Source organism: Petromyzon marinus, chromosome 39 (genome assembly GCF_048934315.1).
Source record: "Petromyzon marinus isolate PM22_M1 ecotype Great Lakes invasive population chromosome 39, UKy_Petmar_22M1.pri1.0, whole genome shotgun sequence".
Classification (NCBI taxonomy): domain Eukaryota; kingdom Metazoa; phylum Chordata; class Hyperoartia; order Petromyzontiformes; family Petromyzontidae; genus Petromyzon; species Petromyzon marinus.
The window spans coordinates 1994041-2013473 of NC_133705.1; positions in this window are offsets into that span (position 1 = coordinate 1994041).

The following is a 19433-nucleotide window of genomic DNA, read 5'->3' on the forward strand; positions in this document are numbered from 1 at the left end:
CTAACAGCACTTGCCCCTACAGCCTGTTAAGTCTCTACGGGGATCTTTGTCTTTGGTGTCCCATACTGGCAGGGGGAGGAGTGGTGGTGTTAATGTTGGTGGTATTAGTGGTGGGGGTGCTCGTGATGGTGGTGGTGTTAGTTGTGTTAGTGATGGTGGTGTTAGTGATTGTGGTTGTTAGTAGTGGTGATAGTGGTGGTGTTACTGGTGTTAGTGATGGTGGTGTTGGTGTTGGTGGTATTTGTGATGGTGGTGTAAGTGAGGTGATCGGATGCCATGGTGGTCCCCATCTTTAAGAAGGGAGACCGCACAGACTGTAACAACTACAGGGGCATCTCACTCCTCAGTGTGCCGGGAAAGGTCCTGGCAAGGATTATTCAACACTGCCTTACCAGGCATGCTGAGGAGAGGCTTGTGGAGCCCCAATGTGGTTTCAGGAAAGGGTGGTCCTGCACAGATGCCATATTTTCTGTCCGTTTGCTAAAGCAGCGGTGTAGGGAATTCCAACAAGACCTACATCTCTGCTTTATTGACCTGGTAAAGGCCTATGACACCATCAGTAGGCCTGGGCTCTGGGTTCTTCGTGCTTTCGGAGTCCCTGACCCGCTGCTCACGATCTTTAAGGACCTTCATTATGGTGAGCGGACCCGGGTAAAACTACATTGCCGGGAGTCGGAGCCATTCCCTGTTCACCTTGGGGTCCGACAGGGATGTCCTCTGGTTCCAACATTATTTAACATCTATTTCGACCACGTAGTTCGTGAGGCCTTCAGTAGCTGTACCGGAGGAATTTCCATCTGGTACAGATACAGTGGGAGGCTGATCAATGCCCGGATGCCGTTAAGGGATGGCTCCCTATTGGTCAACCACGTTATGTATGCCGATGACGTGATAATTGCGGCTCACTCAGAGGAGGAGTTGGAGGCGCTGCTGCTAAAACTGGAGTGTGCCACTAAGAGGTGGGGCCTTACGATCAGCCCCACCAAAACGAAGCACCTGCCTGGGTATTTTGTACCATCGGGCACTCCACCTCCACAACTCCCAATCGGTGATGGGGCAGTTGTGGAGAGAGTGGAAAGTTTCCCATACCTGGGCAGTGTGCTCATGACCGTCTCCGGTTTAACAGCAGAGGTCTCACTCCGAATCAGTCGAGCGGCATTATCTTTTCAGCAGTTGCGTAACGCTGTGTGGAAGCTACCTGGTCTGTCGCTCCACACGAAGCTTCGGGTCTTCTCAGCCACAGTCATTCCCTCCCTTCTCTACGCTTGTGAAACGTGGACCCCCCTAATGGAACATCTTTGCCGGTTAGAAACGTTGAGGCTGGCCTGCCTCCGATCAATCCTGGGTTTAACCAGGCTGGATTGTGTGAGGAGCTCACAAATCCTCGAAAGATCTGGACAAAGCCCCATCAGTGAGCTCCTCCGGCAGGCAAGGCTGCGTTGGCTGGGCCAGGTAGCCCGCATGCCCAATCACCGCATGCCCAAGCAGCTTTTATTTGGCCGGATCGAGGGGGCTTAATGGACGCAGCACGGGCTAGAGAAGAGATGGAATGATGTGGTACAGCAGGATGTGGAGCTGAGTGGACTTGCCGATAACTGGTACCAGCTGTGTCAAGATCGGCCTCTGTGGAAGAGGCTCGTGAAGGACGCTACTGGGCAGTTGGAGGCAGTCGCCCTCCAACAACAACGGAGAGCGCAGGAACGACGCTCACAACAACGAGCAGAGCGCCGGATGGCTAAAGCACAGCAAGTTGGCACAGTAAGGGGCACAGGTGGTGCATCAGCCAGTCATCTCAGTCAGTCGACCTGTGGCACCTGGGTCTGCCCCGTGACCTCCTGCCAGCGGGCGGGCGTTCGACACTTCACGTGGCCTCAAGGTGCACATGGCCTGGCACAAGCGTCGTGGTGACATCACCGCCACTTAGTGGCGAATGGCGATTGTTGTTGTTGGTGTTAGTGATGGTGGAATTTTTGTTGCTGGTGTTAGTCGTGGTGGTGGTAGTGATGGTGGTATTATTGGTGCTGGTAATGGTGTTCGTGGTGGTCTTAGTGGTGGTGTTAGTGTTGGTGGTATTATTGGTGGTGGTGTTAGTAGTGGTGTTAGTGATGGTGTTAGTGGGGTAGTGTAGCGGTTAGCGCGCTGCGCTAAGAACCTGGCGACCTGGGTTTGATTCCCGCTCACAGCCAACATTGGTGACGATTATCTGAACTGGTCCTGGGACTCACCCTAGATCGACTCAGCCTTAAATGAGTACCTGGTGCGAGGTGCAAACATTGCCACTGGGGAGACAAAGGCGGCCGGGCGTGGTGTTGGCCACCCACCCCCTCGTGTGCCGTGCCGGCCTTCATAGGTGCTCGCGGACAGCACTTGCCCCAACAGTCTGTTAAGGCTATGCGGGGGATCTTTGTCTTTGTTCGTGGTGTTAATTGTGGTGTTAGTAGTGGTGTTCGTAGTAGTGGTGTTCGTAGTGGTGGTGTTCGTAGTGGTGGTGTTCGTAGTGGTGGTGTTGGTGGTGTTAGGAGTAGTGTTAGTAGTGGTGTCCGAACAGAGGAGCAACGCTCACGACAACAACCTTTGAGCCGGGCATCTAAAATGCAGCAAGTTGGCACAGTCATCTCAGTCAGACAACTCATGGCACCTGGGTCTGACCTGTGACCACCTGTCAGTGAGCCTTCGGCATTTCACGTGGTCTCAAAGTGCACCTGGCCTGGTACAGGCGCCGTGGTCACATCACCACTACTTAGTGGCGAATGGCAGTTGTTGTTTTTTGTGTGTTTCGTATTGTGTGTGACTGGTGAGAATGTGAGTCCGTGTTGATGAGAGTCCCCATTGTGACGTGACGTGGGTTTAGACGTGGGTGTGTCATGCCCCTTCAACTCTGCATGTCCCTCGCCTCTGTCTGCCGCTCTCCACGCAGAGACCCGGACCGTGCGAGAGACACCGTGAGCTCTGAGCACCCTCGTCTGAAAGTTGCTACCATGGAGGTACATGTGGCTCCTCGACTCGTGTGGTGAAGTATGGGTGGACGTGTGTTCTCCCCTCTGCGTGTGCCTACCTGTCATCTGTATACCTGGGTGTGCTTCTCCTTGCCCGCCTAAGTGTGTGCGCGTCTATCAGAGTGTCTCTCCGCGATCCTGTTGGTGTACGTGCCCGTCTACGCGTGAGCATCTACACCGCTGTTATCTATCCACTGATGGATGAACGCCTCCCTCCCTGAGACCCTACTACCCCTCACATCCTGTGATGGAATAATCCGCCAAGCGCCGATTTCGTCGCACCATCTCTCTGGCGGCTCTCCTCTCTGATGTGTTCTGTTCCTTGGTTGTCGCTCCATTATTATTCTTAACCATGAGCCATTGTTGTCCCTCCTAGCCATGGCTCGTCCGGCCCGAGTCCCACTCACTCCTCTTAACAGTTTGAACGATCCCATTGACCTGCGTGTGACCTCGAAATCCACGCATCTTTCATTGTAAATCCAAGCATGGCAACTGATATTGGCCAAATATCCCAACGCTGAGAACTGGCAACATCTCGGCAGGACCCTCCTGAATGTGGAGCCCAGGATGTCAGAGATGCTGGCTCAGTGCTCGGCCACTGCACTTGCTCCAACATCTTAATCAAGCCCATGTGGTGGACCTTTGTCTTTGCGTGTGTAGATCAGCCGAGCTGGAGAGGCTCGGAGTAACGGCGAGTCTTGCACCACGTGGAGTGCGCTGTCCTCAGCGCGCACCGGCTCCATCCGCAGCAAATCGCCACAAGGTAAGAACAGAAATGAGTGACGTCAAGATGGCCACGCTGAATGGTGGGACATCACGACGGTCATGTTTCAAGGGGGACGTCACAGTGACCATGATGCATTGGGGACTTCACGGTGGCCATGTTGCATGGGTGATGTCCCGTTCGAATTTTGCCGTTCTCTCGTCTAACACCGGCGAGACACGGTCATAAAGAAGGCTGTCTCTGGTGCAGGCCAGTCAGTTTCAAAGACAATGCCTATATATTATCGGAGCATGTTTGTTTGCATATTTTTCCACAAGTACGTGTGGTAAATGCAGACTTGATGCCTTGCAAAAGGTATCTATTTGGTGTTTGAACATATTAACACCTGTTTTTGTGCCAGAAAGGGTAAAAGCTATTCTTATTTTTTATAAAATCCTTCTTGCATATCTGTGTTATATTTATCTAATTCATTAACCCCGTTTTCAAACCCAAGCAACCTAAGATGTCCTCAGAGCTGCATATAGCTGGACATCGAACAAAGATGGTCACTGCATGGCACGCTTTCAGATGTGCTTCTGCAGTCATCTGGATCACCGACAGCTGTTTTTATTCTCTTGCCTGCAGCAATCCTGGCTCTCTTTGGCCCACAAATGACCCACCGGGAGAAGCTGGAGCTTGTCGCCATACAGAAAGTATGGTACTTTGCGCTCAGCAACAGATCCCGGGGACACAACAACGATGGATACGACGACCACGAACATCATTACATTCCGGTGAGACTCGCCACAAAGCCCCCGCCGTGGGGGCGGTCACAGGGCGCAGCAGTCGCGGGGTTCGTGGCTTCTTGTCATTGCAACTTAAGCACCAACCAACTAGAGAAAGCACACGTGCACTCTCCCACACACTTCACAATCAGAAGTTTATTTCCCAAGTTAAGCCCATTGAGCTAAAGAGCTTTTTTTAGGGTGACTCGGCCAGCAGACATCAGAGCATTCCACAATTACAGATTTAAGAAAGCCAAACACTTAATAAAAGCAATTATTTCGTAAAATAATGCTCACATGTTGTGATTTTCAAAATATAGTCAGTCTAAATTTGTGTAATTTTGTGCAGGTCCACCATGAGCACCTTCACTACCGCTATGAGGTGCTGAAGAAGATTGGGCGCGGAGGTCAAGGCCAGGTGATCCGGTGCCTTGACCACAAGATGAACACCCTGGTGGCCGTGAAGATCTTGGTATCACCATTGAGGTAAGAATTCAGAGTGGTGTCGTCACAAGGACGACGTTGTTGTTACGTCCAGTGCTGTGGGCGGCCGTGTGATGAGGTGGTGACAACTCGTGCCTCACGTAGAGGGTCCCCGGTTCGACTCCTGACTCGGGTGCCCTCCTGTGTGGAGTTTGTATGTTCTCCCCCTGTTCTGGATCAGTTCACTCTTACATTACATTAAGTCTTCATTTAACCTAGTAGAGGCATTCCTGAAAAGTGCCACGTTAAGGGAAAGCACATTAAGCAAACATAATATCCCCATATATAATGTAACGATAAAGTTTTGCAAGATATAATACATGCACACAGTGATGTGAAGAGACCAATAACGGAGGGCATGCTGTCACGTCACGTGATCATTCCGCATTCCGCCTACTGTGTCATACCGCTCAGCTGTGCAATTTTATAGCGGGCACATTCCACGTTATAATGGGTGCTTTCCTGCATTAGAACAGAAGCATTCCGGATTATAATGGGTGCGGTCCGCGTTATAACGGGAGCCTTCCACGTTATCATGGGCACGTTCCACGCTATAAAAGGCGTGTTCCACACTGTAATGGAGTTGTCCCATGTCATAACGGGCGCGTTCCGTGTTATAACGTGTGCGTTCTGCGTTATAGCAGCTACATCATGGGACCTCCTTTGCCAGTACCAAAATATACTCCCAAAGGAGGTCCCATGATGTAGCCATTCACCCCGAGCTCTCATTACTCTGAAAACGCTTGTCTTTGTGCTGTACGCCTTTTGGCGTCGCCTGGTCTAACACCGTTTTTGAGACGAGGCTCAAAAGAAAGGTGTTTCTGGTGTGGACCAATCAATTTCAAAGACAATGCATATATTATCAGAGTATGTTTTTTGTTTGCATTCTGACCACAAGTATTGTGGTTAATCCAGACATTATTCCTTGTAAAAGGTTTCAGTTTGGTGTTTTAACATCTTAACACCTGTTTTCTTGCTAGAAAAAAGGAGAAAATATATGCTGATATTTTGGTACTGGCAAAGGAGGTCCCATGATATTCCACGTTATAATGCCTTGCTCTGTGAGAGCCACATTCAGTCACGACTCAGCTGTGGCTCAGTCTCTAAAACTCAGGCTCAGCTCTAGCTCAGCCGTGGTTTGGCCCAGGCTTGAGCCGCTCAGCTGCTGTTAAAGATACACGAGTGGCTCAGCCGTGGCTTGGCTCAGCTCCTGGGAATCCTGAGTGTGGCTGGGGCCATGCTCGGAGTCGGTTCAATTCACACATTAGGGAATCACTACGTTCAGGCAGCACCCCAAACCCCCTTCTATCCCTTGCTTATTTGATCCTCTTCCCGATCCTTTCTGGAACCTTCCATGAGCGCACTACCGGAACTCACAATGCCATTACACTTGGGGAACTAATATTTATTTATTAATTCTGAATAGAATTTGTTTCTGGTCATTCCTTAAGCAAGTCTAAGTCATGATTCATTTGTGGATTTTCTCTGCACAGCTCCAAGCATGATAAATTTCAGAGAAAGGAGCTCCAGATGGCTCTGGAACTTCAGGGCGAGGGCAGTGATGAGGACTACAACGTCATCAAAGTCCTGAACCATTTTGACTTCAGAGGACACCACTGCATTGTCCTGGAGCTGTTGAAGTACGTACCATGTGTTCCCACCGCCCCCCCCCCCCCATAGCGTGGTTAACTTCATTAGCTAAACTAAAACTTTTATTTAACAGGTAAAGCCCACTGCCCTATCAGTTATTTTTCACAAGTGGCCTGGCTACAAATGATAGCTAAAAAAAGTGGCTGATGTGGAAATGTATAGTAGCCAAATACTCTAAAAGCAAGTTTCTAAATGTGGAGGGACAAACCAGAGAACCCGGAGAAAAATCCACGTGACCAGGGGTAGAACATGCAAACTCAAAATATACATGCGTCACGGTCGGGATCAAAGCCCCGATCTCTTCCACACCAGGGGAGGGTGATAACGTCACACCACCGGGGCTAGATGTTACTTTTGGGATTCCTGTGCCACCCACGCATTGTGATACTGTGGAGCTGTCATGTGTCCCGGGTGCACGAGGCCACGCCTCTTTTCTCAATCAGCCCCGCCCACTTTTATATAGCCACGCCTCCACTCGATCAGCGCAGTGGTAATGCTTGAGCCCCTCGGTGAAAATCCCTGAGTTCGATTCTCAACTCGGACGCCTTTCTCTGTGGAGTTTGTATCTCCTAATGGATAATTCCACCACCCGAAAACAGAGCCAATGAAAGCAAGTGGACAAATGTGCTAACTGATTTGGTTTATCAGCAAACCGATGACCTAAACCCACACTGAGCTATGAATCATATTAGTCGTGAATGTGCAAATAGAATATTAATATTGTCGTTATCAGAATCCACGCAGTATTGCAGGGTATGACACTGACGCTGCTTCGTTGTTGTCATTGTTGTTGTTGCTGCTGCTGCCTCTTTCACAGGGAGAGCCTCTATGATGTGATTACGGAAGGGAGGCTCCGGAAATTGCACATGGGGATGGTGAAAACTTACACCAGGGGCATCCTCAAGTTCCTTTGCCACACCAAGGCCAGGAGCATCATCCATGCAGACATCAAGCCAGTGAGTGGACACAGCATTCAGCGCGACTTTGTTCCGGAGTTGTGTCATTATTGGGGACTCGGTCCATAGAGAAAACTAACCACGTTGGTCACAGGGTCGATGTGTTAGCTCTGTCCGTCTATCTGGAAGGAAGCAGGGTCACGTTACCTCTGGTGATGATCTGGTATGAATTCAACTGTCGTGTAGAGTCGTGTCGCTATTGCGGGACTCACCACAGATAAAACCAGCAATGTAGATCACAGCGTTGCCCCAAACTTTGGGAAATACAAACCGGAGCTGAAAAGAATGAATTTCAAAACGTGCCAAATACGCGTTTGAACAGACAGCTGCTCATTGTCAGCTTCCCAAGACAAACGCGCGGTGGAAAGCGTCACGAAATCCGTGCGCCCTTGAGTGTGGTTTTTGGTCCGTAACTCGTTATAGGGCAGCTGTGAGCATCTATGATAAGTTGTCTATAGAGCTGCACCCTTTTACTTAGATGGTGCTTCAGAGAGCTTTAAATGTGATGAGCCTCGACTAACATCGCTCATCTTGACGCATTTGAAAGGGGCACCCCCAGTGGCAGCTGTCAGAAAACAGCGAATGTTGCACTTGACTCAAGGTTGATGACGGTGCTACGCCTCACCTAGTTCCCCTGTTTAGCTTGTACCGTGGTACGTAATTGATCCACTGCTGGCTGAATGCTATCGGCGTAACCTCCGAGTGTGAATTCCTTCTGCCTTTCTTCCTTTAGGAAAATGTTCTACTCAAGGATACCGTGACTGGCACCGTCAGGGTCACGGACTTCGGCACCAGCTTTTTTGTGAAAAGGCAACGTGAGTAACCTCACCTGGGTGTGAGTTTCTGCGTGTGGGTGTGAGTTTCTGCGTGTGGGTGTGTCTGTGTTCCAGTGTGTGTGTGTGCAAGTCTCTTAGTGTCTGTACATGTGACAGTGTGTGATAACGATGCTGTTCATGACACAGTGAGTATACACACACACGTACATATATATATTTGTTGTTGTTGTGCAGCTCTGCATGTTGGTGGGACCCTGCCATACCTATCTCCGGAGGTATTGCTGGGCTACAGATTAACGTGTGCAGTGGACATGTGGGCACTGGGCTGCACAGTGGCGGAGTTGGCGACCGGCAGGGAATTATTCCATTCGGACAGCCGCGACGACCACCTCCCGTGCTGCATGGAGGTATTTCCAACTGGGCGTTCACCCGCTCGTGATTCCCCCCTCCTTCCTTGAAGTTGTAGGCTATGGGGGGGGGGAGCCAGGAGAGGGGGGGCGATTGGCTACTTGGTGATCTGGCGAATGGCAGCCATCGTATGTTTTATGTGTGTACACGTGTGTGTCTGTACGTGTGGGGGGAGCAGTGGTGTAGCGGTTAGCGTGCTCAGCTACAAACCCGGTAATGCTAGTTTGATTCCAATTCACGGCCAACATCAGTGATGATTATCTGAACCGGTACTGGGCATCCCCTAGTACAAATCAGCCTCAAATGAGTACCTGGTGCCGTGTGTACCTGCTTCAATATGGCCAACCATCCCCTCTCTGTGTGTGCCACAGTCCTGGCCCTCAACAGGTGCCGCTACTGTTGCTGCTGCTGTTTCTACTCACTACTAAAAGCACTTGCCCCTACAGTCTGCTGCGGCTACACGGGTGACTTTTGCCTTTATCTCAACCATGTGCAGATCCTCGGGTTGCCTCCAAGATGCATGATGGATGCAGCTCCTGACGGAATGCACTACTTTGGTGAGTTGAAGGGTGGGGCGAGCAACCGGCCGGATTCAGTGTTAGGGTGTGGCCTGGAGCTGTTGTAGTTCTTTTTGGGGGGGTGGCCATGGGGGGGGGGCCTCTTTGTATTTTCAATTCCTTGGGTGAGTGGGTGGGTAAATGGGCGCGTGGGCAAGTGGGTAGATGGGCAAAGTGGTGGTTGGTGACTGTGTGTCTCTCCTGCTGTGCATGTCTCCTGCAGATCGTTTGGGCATGATGTTCTCCCCAGTCAAGAGAAGGGTGCCAGGGAGCTTGTCACTTCACGGGGCACTCAAAAGCCACGACCCGGAGTTTGTTGACTTTGTCAGCTCCTGCCTGCGGTAAGAATCATCCCCCACCACCTCCCCCCTCCCCATGAGGATTTCTCCCACCAAGGTGATCAACGAACGCCCTCCACCGATCACCAGGAAGATGTGGAGCTGAGTGAACCTGCCGATAACCAGTACCACCGGTGTTAAGACCGCCCTCTTTGGAGGTCCGTTAAAGATGATCCTCGGCAGTGCGAGGCTCAGGGCATTTTTAGAGTACTGCGTATTGAAGGATTGCCGCTGCTACCGCGACTACCGCTGATGCTGTGCGATCCTGGACCTCGTAGGAGAAGGGAAGGAACGTCAATCCTCTCACCACGCCTCTCTCACCACGTGCGCTGCGTGTGACCCCGGTGCGTCTCTCAACAGATGGGATCCGGATTGTCGCATGACGCCAGCGCAGGCGCTGGGTCACAGCTGGCTCCGGACCGTGGCCACCAGCACCACCAGCAACGCCACCGCCATCACCATTGCTGCTCCTGGCAGGGTACAGTGTTTTGGAGCTGCTGAGCGACGGTAAGCCATGAGCTGCTTGTCCAATGTTCAAGGCAGTCCATAGGGAGGTGTGGGGCCCGGGGCAAGTCACAATTAAATCGGAAGTATTACCAACAATACAGGGGTTGTTTCGGTTAGATCGCATAGATATACATGTGTTGTTAAACTCACCACCACCCAACACAGCCAATTAGTAAGGTGTATCATGTAAACAAAATGTGCCAATTAGTTACTAGATCAGCACACCAGTGTGTTGGAAAGTAAACCCACCACATTTACTATTCGAATACGACATTTTGCCGGGGATTGCAACCAGCCTCATAAGGTGATGGCCAGAATTGTGGAGAAATACTCCTGTTTCGGTCTTAAATAGTGATAAATGTGAATGTGATGTCATCATTTGTGAGCCAATCTGGTGCGAAAGCCTACGTGTTAAAAAGACATTTTACGTCTGACACCGTAACATCGAAGCACAGGGCCGCCAAAAGCACGGTGCCTGGGGCGGTTTCCCCAGTACACCGTACCCGGGGGACGGCTCTGCTCCTGTTAATGTATTTACATTTATTACTACTACCCTTATTTAGCCAGCATGAGCCTCACTCAGTCTCAAGACTCTTTTTCAGTAGAGTCCTGCCAAGTTGTTTGCAGTACAGAACAAATTTGCTTTTGCTACTGCTGCTATGCGATCCCAATTGAGTGATTTGGAGGTTCAATTTCTAACACTGGCGAGGATGTCCATCCAACACTGGTTGCGTTGCGTGTGTCAGGGTTCAGTTACGTGGAGGAAAATGCCAAACCCAAAGGAATGAAAGTTACATTTTAATGTACAATTTTATTGAGGGACTGTGTGTTGTCTTGGTGGGGTCTGGGGCTGTTTTGTTGATGTTTTGCTGCCTTGCCCAAGTTTACATTTAGTGTTGAAAATCTGGCCGGATTTTATGTACTTTGTGCTTATGTGCTCAATTTTTTGTGACTTGTTTACATTTTTACACGTTGCACTCCTTTTGTTTGTTGTTGTAACTTGCTGACCCTGTGCCTCGACTGCATATCTGTGAAGGAAGAGCTTCATAGCTTATCGGATTCCTCTTCATCCAGTCTAAATAATGTTTTCTGATTTTGGAAACCAATGCAGGACAAAACGGGGGGGGGGGGGTAGAACACACTCCACATTCCACACGGAGAAGTGGCCCAAGTATGGGAATCAAACCCAGGTCCCTCTTTGACCGAGTTCCAGCCCTGCTGCCTGCAAACGAACACATGTACAGTTCAAACCCCACGTATACATTCAGTTATATACGGATGTATTTTTATAATTGGTTCCTGGGTGAGGACAAATAATGAGGCAGCCATATCTTTGCCATGTTGGCCTTCATCCAGTGTGATATCGCAAGACTAATGCCCATTCTGTAACCAGACCCACGATGGGCATGGTATGCTGCATTATTGCAGCGTTATTAACCTGGTTAATCTATCTCCGCACACAGTTAGTCCGTACGCGGATGATGGTGGGGGGGGGGGGGGGGGGGACTGCGATCTCTGCTGTAGCAGGAAGTTGGAACGGTGTCGTGCGCCTCTCTTCACAGAGCGGAGCCGGCGCTGCCCCCATCCTCCGCGTTTGCCCTGGCCTCTAAATGTAAGCTGACGGTTGTGGTGGAAGAGGAGACCCTGGTGGAGGAGCTCGTGGTGCAGGGAGAGGAGACCCTGGTGGAGGAGCTGGTGGTGCAGGAGGAGACCCTGGTGGAGGAGCTGGTGGTACAGGAGGAGGAGACTCTGCTGGAGGAGCTGGTGGTGCAGGAGGAGACCTGGGTGGAGGAGCTGGTGGTGCAGGAGGAGACCCGGGTGGAGGAGCTGGTGGTGCAGGAGGAGACCCGGGTGGAGGAGCTGGTGGTGCAGGAGGAGACCTGGGTGGAGGAGCTGGTGGTGCAGGAGGAGGAGACCCGGGTGGAGGAGCTGGTGATGCAGGAGGAGGAAACCCGGGTGGAGGAGCTGGTGGTGCAGGACGAAGAGGAGATGGGGGGGGAGACAGAGGAGGTGGAGACGAAGAAGGAGCAGGAGATGGTGGTGCAGGAGATGGTGGTGGAGGAGGAGATGACAAGGAAAGAGGATCAGGCGATGGTGATGCAGGAGGAGAAGAGGAAGCGAGGGGGCCTGGCCCGCATAGGGAGAACCATCCGTGCACTCCTCCGACGCGCGCTGCTGTGTGGTGGCCGGTCCACCACACAGTAGAGGTGGTGGTCATGGATAGTTGTGAACCACGACCACTATCACCACACCCACCACGCACACTCCACACATACACCCCCCTGTGATACCCACCACCCACCACACACACCCTGCACCCACCCACCCCGTGACACCCACCACACACTACACAAAGAGCTAGGGGTTTAGAGGGTTAGGGGTTTATAAAGTTATGGGTTTAGAGGTTTTGGGGTATTTTGGGGATACGGGGTTTATATGTTTAGGTATTTTGAGGGTTATAGGGTTTAGGGGTTGAGAGTGTTAGGGGTTTAGGGGATTCTAGAGTTAGGGGTTTAGAGGGTTAGGGTTTTAAGGGTAAAGGGGTTTAAAGGGCTAGGTGTTTAGAGGATTAGGCTATTAGGGGTATAGGGGTTTAAAGAGTTAGGGGTTTAGGGGTTCAGAGGGTTATGGTTTTAAGGGTAGAGGGGTTAAGAGGCTTAGGGATTTAGAGGGTTTTGGGTTTAAAGATTTTGTGTTTAAGGGTTTAGGTTAGGGGTTCAGTGGGTTAGAGGTTTGGGGGTTTATGGGTTAGGATTTTAGAGGGTGATGGGTTTAGACTGTTATGGTTTTAAGGGTAAAGGGGTTTTGAGGGTTGAGTTCTAGAGGGTTACAGTTTAGAAGGTTGTGGTTTTAGAGGGTTCTCGATTTAGAGAATTAGGGGTTTATGGGGTTTGATTGTTAAAGGGTTAGTGGTTTAGAGGGTTAGGAGTTTATAAGGTTATGGACTTAGGGGTTTAGAGGTTTTGGGGCTTTTAGGGGGTAAGCAGTTTAGAGGTTTGGGTGGTTTTAAGGGTTATGATGTTTAGGGGTTGAGCATATTAGGGGTTTTGAGGGTTAGGGTTTTAGTGGGTTAAGGGTGTAGAGGGTTAGGGGATTAGAGGGTGAGGGGTTTAGAGGGTTGGGGTTTTCGGGGTATTTGGGTTAGGATTTCAAAGGGTGAGGAGTTTAGACGGATAGGGTTTTAAGGGTGAAGGGGTTGAGGTTTTTATTTAGTAGAGTTTAGAAGGTTATGGGTTTAGAGGGTTAAGGGTTTAGAGTTACTGTCGGTGTTTAGAGGTTTAGGGGGTTTATGGGTTTTGATTGCTCGGTGTTGTGGTTTACAAGGTTACGAGTTTTAGAAGGTTTTGGGTTTAGAGGTTTCAGTGTTTCGGGGATTAGAGGTTTATAAGGTGAGGGGTTTAAAGGGTTATGGTTTTACAGGTTTAGGGGTCTAGACAGTTTGGGGTTTAAGGGTTTAGAACAGGGGTGGGCAAATTTTTTGACTCGCGGGCCACAATGGGTTCTAAAATTTGACAGAGGGGCCGGGCCAGGAACAGATGGATGGAGTGTTTGTGTGAACTAATATAAATGTCGTGTAAAAATAATAACATGAAAGGATTTGGCCTTTAACAGGTAGCAAAGCATTTATTTGCAAGGCAATTTAACAAATTGCATGAACATGAACAATACAAAAACATGTCGTAACTCCAGGTCAAAGTGCGCCATCTAATGGGGAAATGGGGGCATTACAGGAGAAAGGTAAAATTTAATTTAATAATAATAATTGTACAAGTTCGGCGGGCCGGATTAAAAATCCCAACGGGGCCGTATACGGCCCGGGGGCCGTACTTTGCCCATGTCTGGTTTAGAAGGTTAAGGGTTTAGACAGTTAAGAGTTTTTGGGGTTTATGGGTTAGGGTTCTAAAGGGTGAGGTGTTTAGACGGTTGGAGTCTTCAGGGTAAAGTCCTTTATAGGATTTGGTGTTTAGAGGGTTAGAGTTTAGAACGTTTTGAGTTTAGAGGGTTTAGAGGTTTATGGGTTTCGATTGTTAGAGGTTGAATGGTTTAGATGGTTAGGAGTTGAGGAGGTTATAAGGGTATGTGTTTAGGGGTTTAGAGGTATAGGGGTTTCAAGGGTTAGGGATTTAGAGTGTTAGGGGTTTAGTGGTTAGAGAGTTTAGAGGGTTTAACACCTAGACTTTCACAACTAATATTGGGTTAGTCTCCAACACTAAATGGCACTTTTTGTTGATGTGACAAATTTTCCTAATTGGCTGTGTCGGGTGGTGGCTGGTTTAATGACACATTTATATTTACACAATCTAACCCCAAAAAAACATTTATGGGTTTAGAGAGTTAGGGGTTTAGTGGGTTATGTGTTTAGAGGGTTAGCATTTTAGGGGTATGGGTGTTTTAAGGGTTAGGCATCTAGAGGGTTAGTTCTTTAGAGGGTTGGGGTTTAAATGTGTTGGGATTAGATTAGGGATTTAGGGTTTTAGAACGTTAGGGTTTTGAGGGTTAGGGTTTTAGAAGTTGAGGATTTAGAAGGTTATGAGTTCAGAGGGTTAGGGGTCTAGAGGGTTAGTTCATTAGAGGGTTGTGGTTTAGATTGGTTGGTATTTAGAATATTAGGGATTTAGGGTTTTAGAAGGATAGAGTTTCAAGGTTAAGAGGGTTAGGGATTCAGAGGGTTGAGGGTTTGGTTTTTAATGGCTTCGAAGGTTAGGGTTAAAAGACTAAGGGGTTTGGAGAGTGAGGGGTTTTTGGTGGGTTAGGGTTTTAAGGGTAAAGGGTTTGAGAGGGTTAGCGGTTTAGATGGTTATGGGTTTAAATGGTTAGGGATTTAGATAGTTACGGGGTTGAGGTTTAGAGGGTTTTATTTGTTCGAGGTTTAGTGGTTAAGGTCTCTGTGCGAGTCCAACAGGTTTATTTTAGTCTATGGTAAGATAAAAACAGTTCAGTTTAATTTGTATATATTTAAACAATTTGTTTACCTTTCCTGTCGTGTTTTTGTATTGTATTTTTGTTATGTTCTGACCCGCCCGATTGGACGTCTGTGAAAACAGATCGTCATAGCTCATCAGATTCATCCAGTATAAATAAATATTCAGATTAAAATTCTATTGACCTCTGTGCGAATCTATGGATTTCTGTGTGAGTTTTTGGGTCTCTTGAGTGTATGGATCTCTGTGTGAGGCTATTGGTCTCTGTGCATGTCAAAAGGACTCTGAGTGAGTCTATGGGGTTGCCGTGTGAGTCTGAGTGTCTGTAGGAATGCATGGGTCTCTGTTGGAGTCTATGGGTTTCTGGGTATGGTTGTTTGTGCGAGTTTTACATGCATAAATGGAACTTAAAAAGGCCATTGAGGGTTGCAGAATCCAAATTGAATATTAAGTTCCCCGCAGTGCAAGCCAGCTCGCTAGTCGTGTCATCAAACAGCCCCTGTAATTCTTTATAATAATAAAAGACTTACTCCAAGAAATCCACACAGTAAGGTCCTGAATTGGGGTTTTATTTTATAATCTTTGGTTTTATTCGGTTAAGTCACGTAGGTAAAAAATAAATTAAAATTAAATAAAAGAAAAAATTAAAACACGACGTTTCGAAGGCAACACAGGCTTCCGTCTTCAGGTGGAAACAGTCACAGCAAAAAATCGCTGCACCAAGTGGCGAGGCTCTGGGAACCTCTGGCTTATATACAGGTTAAGGGAGGGGGGGGGGGGGGAGGAGCCATGTAGGGGGACCTTAGTGGGGTGCGGGGCTGAGTTAATCCGTCTTTTGTTGTGTAGAGGGTGCGGGGGATGGGCCACTGTGTGTGTGCAATAGAAACGGGAAAAAAATAGAAAAATTAAAGATCGGCAAGAATGTGCTGTAAGGGGGAAGTAGAAAAAAGGGAAATAGAAAGTTCGGAAGGAATATGCTTGGTATACCACTACTTGAAATTGCTGTTAGAAATTAGTTGACGTTTGGTATGATTTAAAACGTCCTTCCAGTGGTTGCTTAATTTGAAACTATCCTCTCGGTTGAAGGTATGCCTGTATTTGTATATCTGAATGGCTTGGTGAACACATCTCTGGTGATTACCTATAGGTTTACAGAGAACCTTGGTATCGGAGAAGACAATCTCATGATCACCCATAGCGTTGTGACAATGATCAGCCACAGCAGAAGAATTCGTTCTGCCGTGTTTCAAATCTGATTTGTGCTCGCGAATTCGGTCAGAGACATGTCGCTTTGTCTCCCCGATATAGCAATCACCACATGTACAACTCAATTTGTAAACCCCGGGGTACTGTAAGTCAGGAATGACATCCTTCACGGATGGGATAAGATCACGAATTTTGTGTACTGTATTGAACCGGACCTGGATCTTGTGTTTGTTTAGAATTTTGGAAATCTTTTTAGTAACGCCTGCTATATATGGTAGTGTGATGGTTTTGACCAGAGTATCAAGTGGTTGTTTCTGTATGGAGGGAGAAACAGCTTGGCGGATGGTACGGTCAGAATATCCATTCCTTTTGAGGGCCAGGTGCACATGTTTTAATTCACTGGTCAGGTGGTGTTGGTCCGAAATGCAATGAACCCAATGGTATACAGTTTTGATGAGATAATTCTTTTGGGCTGGGTGGTGGTGGGAATCAGGCTTCAAGTAGGAATCTGTGTGGGTGGGTTTCCTGCAGACAGAATGCCCCAATGAGCCATCAGGTCTCCTCTGAAACAGAACATCTAAGAATGGTAGCTTGCCATCTTTCTCCACTTCCATGGTGAATTTGATGGCGGGATTGTCTGGAATTGATGTGGTGTAGGAAAAGGTTCAAAGCTGGGAGGCTATGTGGCCAAATGACGAAAGTGTCATCCACATATCTCTTCCCCTGGGAAGGTCTGAGGGTGGAAGTCTGGATGGCGTCTGATTCAAATTTCTCCATGAAAATATTGGCTATCACTGGTGACAAGGGGGAACCCATGGGGGTACCCTCATTTTGTTTGTAGAAGGAGCCATTCCAAGTAAAGTAGGTATTGTTGAGGCAGTGCCTAACCAGTGCAGGTGTATCGGCGTCTAGTCCATGTTGGACCAAATTTTCAATTATTTCAATGGTATCAGGTACTGGGACCTTGGTGAACAAAGAGACCACATCGAAGCTGACAAGGATATCGTCAGGGGACAGTACAAGGTCTTTGACCATAGAGACAAATTGGGCTGAGTTAAGTACTGCTGAGGCGGTCTTGCCAGTGAAAGGCAGCAAGGAATATGACAGAAAACGGGCTAGTCTATAGGTAGGGGAGTTGATTGTGGATACGATGGGTCGTAGTGGGGTGCCTTCTTTATGGATCTTGAGAAGACCATAGAATCTAGGGAGTCTTGCAGCAGAAGGTTTTAGGGAGGGACGTTTAGTTGGGTCGATTAGGGAGGTCGAACTTGTGATGATCTTGTTGGTTTTTATCGCTAGGCTATTGGTAGGGTCATTTTTAATTTTTGAGTAACTTCCATCGTTGAGCAGATTCTGGATTTTGTTGTTGTATGAATCTTTATCCATAATTACAGTACCGTTGCCTTTATCGGCTGAGAAGATGACTATATCACTTCTGTTTTTTTTAAATTCGCGAGTTCAGAGCGTTCATTTTTGCTGATGTTACTAATGGGTTTCTTAGCATTCTTAAGAATAGTGGCTATTTCAGCTCTCGCAACGTCTGCTTGGATGTGTCCCACGCCTTTGAGGGCTACATCGACCTGAGAGATGATATCATCTACTGGTATGTGTTTTGGGGTGACAGCAAAATTCAGTCCCCTAGCCAGTACTGTTTTCAGATTGTCCGAAATCGGCGTGCTACTCTGATTAATGACGATTTTGTTGACGTCGAGTTTTGTTACACGTGGAACTGGGTTCTTCTTTAATAGCTGGTTGAATTTAGAAATCAGGTTAGCTTTACATTTGATTGACAGTGAATCAGCAGAAGAAGCAGTCATGTTGTCTATGTGATTCCAATTCGCACCAACCGGCATGTGCACCCACATGTATACCACCTCTACACCGTTCATCATGCTAGGTCAGCCAATCAAATGCTAATTTTTATGCTAATTCCTTTGTCAAGGCACCTTGTTTCCTCGCACACAGCTTAACGGTCACGGTCTGAGCGTGGCTGTGTTTCACTCCAGCGCTGTCCTCGAGACAGCCTGGTTCCTTCACCTGATGAAGGCCGCTTGTGTTGTGGCCGAAACGTCGTGATTTTTGTTGTTTTATTATTTACCTACGTGACTTTACCGAATAGAACCAAAGAGTATGGATCCTTGCAGTCACGAAAGCTTTAAATCTAGAATTGATCACCTCTACGGGGAGGGCTTTCACCTATCTGTTAGAGCTTTTAACAGACAACGGGACAAGAAGTCACAGCTCATCGAGACGCTGACCTTCCTCAAAAGATGCCGCGATCACAAGGTAATACCCATCGCTTTCACACTCATTTCTTCTGCTGTATCTTCTCCGAATTCTAAACAGATTCTGTTTAAGGCCAGCCTATCTTAAATCTCAGAGAGGATAAGGCTACTCCGATTTGAACTCGATACTTTAGACAGGACTCTCCTACAAGCTCATTTAATGTTAACACAAAAAATGTCACCTTCTGATTGGAATCACATAGACAACATGACTGCTTCTTCTGCTGATTCACTGTCAGTCAAATGTAAAGCTAACCTAATTTCTTTCTGATTGGGAGGGGGTCAAATATATAACATTTTTGACATGCTTTTTTTCTGGATTTTGTTGTTGTTATTCTGTCTCTCACTGTTCAAATAAACCTACCATTAAAATTATAGACTGAAAATTTCTTTGTCAGTGGGCAAACGTACAAAATCAGCAGGGGATCAAATACTTTTTTCCCTCACTGTATATATAAATAAATAGTGCATATTTAGTGTATTATTGAGTGCATGTTTACGTGCTCTAACCCAAAAATCTCGATTATGGACTCAAAAAACCGCTGGGAGACTTCTCACTCAGACCCGTAGCAAGACGATATCGCCCCAATATTCAAATTGTTCAAATATCCCCCGAACGAGTCCAGGATCAATTTAAAGATCATACTCGGCATTCTGAAGGTCCTCCGTGGTCTGACAATGATCACGTTGCCATGTTTACGCTTCTTACAAATATTTTTGCCCCGTTGAATCGATCACCAAACCCAAGTGACGGTAATGTTACGGTAAAAAAAATCTCAGTGGGTGACCTCTGGGCAGAGCATGACCTTGCAAACAGACGACCAATCGAGTGAAATAAACATGGGAAACGCACCTCGATGA